Source organism: Triticum dicoccoides, chromosome 4B (genome assembly GCF_002162155.2).
Source record: "Triticum dicoccoides isolate Atlit2015 ecotype Zavitan chromosome 4B, WEW_v2.0, whole genome shotgun sequence".
Classification (NCBI taxonomy): domain Eukaryota; kingdom Viridiplantae; phylum Streptophyta; class Magnoliopsida; order Poales; family Poaceae; genus Triticum; species Triticum dicoccoides.
In genome coordinates, this window is record NC_041387.1 from 632,559,947 (window position 1) to 632,565,133 (window position 5,187).

Sequence of the window (5,187 nt, forward strand, 5' to 3'; positions counted from 1 at the left end):
TAGCCACCTTAAGTTTAACCATTAATTAGCAATTCTCACATCTGTCATGGATACACTCACCCAATCCACGTCTACTAGCAGAGCATAGCAATATAAGCATAACGTAGAAGTAACTCCCAAAGGTTTGATAATAAACATGGCAATAGGTTCTACCTCATCAACTACTTCCCAATACCCACAGGTTAATCAGATCCTAACCATGCAATGTTTGAGGATTGAATCTAATGCATGAAAACTGGGTAATAAAGGGGTATGATCAAAGTGTTACTTGCCTTGCTGATGATCCATGAAACCTAGAGACTCGTAGTAGCACGCTTCACACTCCGGGTACTCTATCGCAAACATACAATAGCATACATAAGCACTCAAGTAAATGCACAGGCAAAACTCAAACAAAACAGATCTAACCAGAAAGTTCAACTTAATAACTCCAGTTTGCAAAAAGAATCAAATCAAACGAAGCAATGAAACTCAAACTGTGAAAGAAACAAGATCCGATTACTAATCTGGACTAAAGTTAAATTTTACAGTACCAAATTCTTTTTTAAGTTGCTTAAATAGAAAGAGGGCTTCGAGACGAAGATCTAGGCGCTTGAATCACCTGATTCCGATAAACGAGTGAAAAGATAAACTAAAACTAAGATCCGGGATGAAATCGCGATCGAAAATAATCGCGGAAAAACCCTAGAAAAAAGAAAACTGACGAACAGGCTAACGAACGAATGTTCGATGTCTGCGGCTAACGGGTGAACACCGTTTGTTAAAAATGAATGTAGGGACGAACGTCCGCTATTTAACTAAACCAAAAAAAGATCTAAAAACTAGGATTTTATATAAAAAAGCCGAACGGTTTTTTGACAAAAACCGACGGCGGCGACGGACGGCAGGGTCGGTGGCGGGTGGCGCGATGTGGCAGCGCGAGTGCGGCGAGGCGGCGGCACGGCAGTGGCGGCGGCGGTGGATCCGGGACGGCGGCGCTAGGGTTAGGAAGGCGGGTGGCTGGGCTAGCGGGGTCCCACGCGGGCCTTATAAGAGGGCCGACCGGAGGAGTCCGGGTCGGGTACGGCCCGGCTAAGTCGGTTCCTCTTTTTTTTTAAATAATATTCTGCACAGAAAAACGAAGAAATGAAATACTTAACGGACTCCAAAAATCCTGAAATAAATTTTCCCCGTCCTCTAAAAATACGCCGACAAGGTGAACATTTATTTAGGACTCTAATGCAATTTTGAAATACGCATTTTTTCCTAATTCAAATAAAATAGCCATAAAACTCCAAATAAAATACTTATTTGATTTTAATACCCCCCCCCCCCAATATTTCTTTATTTTGGGGAAGTCATTTTATCCCCTCTCTTTTATTTTTTATTGAAATATACAGAGGGAAAAATAATTAAAACCAAACGATCCTCTTTTCGAAATTTGAGAAAACTCAAATATGAAAATAACGAAATCCCCAACTCTCTCCGCGTGTCCTTGAGTTGAGTAGAATTTATAGGATCAACCAAAATGCACGAAAAAATGATATGCAATGATGATCTAAAATATAACATGCCAAATTGAAATTTTGGGATGTTACAAAGAATCAACGTGAGACGATGCTCGAGGGGCCCATGAGGCAAGGGGTGCCCCAGGGGGGTGGGCGTGCCCCTGATCCTCGTGGACACCCTGTAAGGTGGTTGATGCCCTTCTTTCGCCGTGAGAAAGCTTATATCCGGAAAAAAAAATCATGTTGAAGGTTGCAGTCCAATCAGACTTACGGATCTCTGGGAATATAAGAAACGGTGAAAGGCCAGAATCGGGGAACGCAGAAATAGAGAGAGACAGAGAGACATATCCAATCTCGGAGGGGCTCTCTCCCCTCCCACGCCATGGATACCATGGACCAGAGGGGAAACCGTTCTCCCATCTAGTGAGAAGATCAAGGAAGAAGAAGAAGAAGGGGGGCTCTCTCCCCCTCTCTCCCGGTGGCGCCGTAATGCCACCGGGGCCATCATCATCACCGCGATCTACACCAACACCTCCGTCATCTTCACCAACATCGTCATCACCTTCCCCCATCTATATTCAGCGGCCCACTGTCCCGCAACCCGCTGTACCCTCTACTTGAACATGGTGCTTTATGCTTCATATTATTATCCAATGATGTGTTGTCATCCTATGATGTCTAAATAGATTTTCGTTGTCCTTTCGGTAATTGGTGAATTGCTAAGATTGGTTTAATTTGCTTGTGATTATGTTGTTGTCCTTTGGTGCCCATCATATGAGCGCGCGCGTGGATCACACCATAGGGTTAGTTGTATGTTGATAGGACTATGTATTGGAGGGCAAGAGTGACAGAAGCTTCAACCTAGCATAGAAATGGATGCATCCGGGATTGAAGGGGGACCAATATATCGTAATGCTATGGTTGGGTTTTACCTTAATGAACGTTAGTAGTTGCGGATGCTTGCTAATAGTTCCAATCATAAGTGCATAGAATTCCAAGTCAGGGATGACATGCTAGCAGTGGCCTCTCCCACATAAAACTTGCTATCGGTCTAGTAAAGTAGTCAATTGCTTAGGGACAATTACACAACTCCTACCACCACTTTTCCACACTCGCTATACTAACTTTATTGCGTCTTTATCTAAACAGCCCCTAGTTTTTATTTACGTGCTCTTTATATTCTTGCAAACATATCCAACAACACCTACAAAGTCCTTCTAGTTTAATACTTGTTTTAGGTAAAGCGAACGTTAAGCGTGCGTAGAGTTGTATCGGTGGTCGATAGAACTTGAGGGAATATTTGTTCTACCTTTAGCTCCTCGTTGGGTTCGACACTCTTACTTATCGAAAGAGGCTACAAGATCCCCTATACTTGTGGGTTATGAATTGCTCGCTTAAGTGACTTGTTATTTAGAATCTCAAATGATGTTAGAGGTGTAGGACAGCATGCCTCTATGGTTCAAACTCAATTAGAACAAGTTGCAAAATCTCAAAGGGAGTTAATTGATGAAATGAACAATAATATAAGTGACTTTGTTGTTAGAGTAGCAACTAGAGGAGGTAAAATGACTCAGGAGCCACTTTATGCTGAGGGACAGCCAAAGAGAATTGAACAGGGTTCACAAAGGAACAACACCACTACACCTAGTCCTTATAAAAGGAAAAAGAAGGAGAAAAATGATAGGACTTTGCCTGCCTTTAGTGAACCTGAAATAGAGAAACCTCCTGATAATGATAATGAAGTTTCTATCTCTGATGTTGAAACTCAATCTGGTAATGAACACTCACCTTCTGATAGTGAAAAAGATAATGATGAGGTTCATGAAGACACTCAACCTAATAATAAAGAACCAGATAATGATGTAGAGATAGAACCAGCTGTTGATCTTGATAACCCACAACCTAAGATAAAAGATATGATAAAAGAGACTTTGTTGCTAGAAATCTTGGTAGGGAAAGAGAACCATGGGTCTAAAAGCCTATGCCCTTTCCTCCCAAGTCAACTAAAAAGAAAGATGATGAAGAATTTGAATGCTTTGCTGAAATGTTGAGGCCAGTTTTTCTGCGAACCTGCTTAACTGATATCTTAAAAATGCCTCCTTATGCGAAGTATATGAAAGACATCATTACTAATAAGAGAAAAATACCGGAAGCTGAAATCTCCCCTATGCTTGCTAATTATACTTTTAAAGATGGAGTACCTAAAAAACTTGGAGATCCAGGAATACAACTATACCTTGCTCCATCAAAAGAAATTATGTGAAAACTGTTGTATGTGATTTGGGAGTTGGTGTTAGTGTTATGCCATTCTCTTTATATAAAAGACTTGATTTGAATAAACTCACACCTACTGAAATATCTTTGCAAATGGCTGATAAATCAACTGCCATACCTATTGGTATTTGTGAGGATGTGCCCGTTGTTGTTGCTAATGTTACTATCTTGACTGACTTTGTTATACTTGAGATGCCCGAGGATGACAACATGTCGATTATCCTTGGTAGACCCTTCTTGAATACTGTAGAGGCTGTTATTGATTGCAATAAAAGCAAGGTCGCTTTTCATATCAATGGTAATGAGCATATGATGCACTTTCCGAAGAAACAATTCCAAGTGAATGGTATTAACGTTATTGAAAAATCTCCGACAATCACTATTGGAAGTTTTCAACTACCTCTACCTACTGTTGAAGAGAAATATGAAATGCTTATTGTAGGGGACATTCATATCCCCATTGAGATAACTTAGTGATCTACGAAAGTTCTTCGGTTTCATATTGATCGAAAGTGGTTGTTAATAAGACTTGATCAACCTTATTAATGGATCATTTTTGAGAGGTATGAAGTTGATGAATTTAGTAAGCACTACCTTCTGTCCCTACCTTTTGTTTTCTGTTTTCCTTAGTTAAATAAAATAAAATGCCATGCTTGGTCTGTTTTCTGAGTTTTCCATGCAATAAAAATGACCCAAAAATAAAAGTTCTCAGAATGCCCTGAAAATTTTACACGATTTTTTCCGAATATTTCTGAATTTCTGGTGCATATAATATCAAAGAGGGGTGCACCAGGTGGGCACAACCCACCTGGGCGTGACAGGACCTCCAGGCATGCCCTGATGGGTTGTGGTCCCTATGTGGCCCCCATCACTTACTTCTTCCCACATCACTCCATTCACCTAGAAAAAATCACTACCACTCTCTCTCTCTCTCGTGTTCTTGCTCCCGAAACCGCGGATTTCGATCTCTTTGCTTGAAGCTCCATTTCCAAAACTGTTTTGGGGATTTGTTGCTTGGTATGTAACTCGTCCATGTGTCAAATTAGTTTTGTTTTAGTGGTTTATATTTAAAATAATTAGCTACTCTTGGTGCTGCTGTAGATGAGCTTACATGTTGAATTCTTAGAGTTCTAAGTAGTTTGAATGCTTGCTATGGCCTCTATACATCTCTATGAGTAGTTGCTATCATTTTTGTGAAGTTTCATTAAGAAATTTTGGTGACCAATTTTTTTTTCAAAAAATTGTACGCGAACATTATGAACTTCTTTGGAAGGAGTTCTTCGAGGAGAAGATCCTCGGGGGAATCTTCTAGCAGCAGCTCCGTCCATCGGTCTTATGTCGAACCAAGTGAAAGTTTCATTCGAAGTGCCACCACCAAAACATGATTGTGGCCATGCAACGATTATATGGTGAGAGTGGGTCTTAA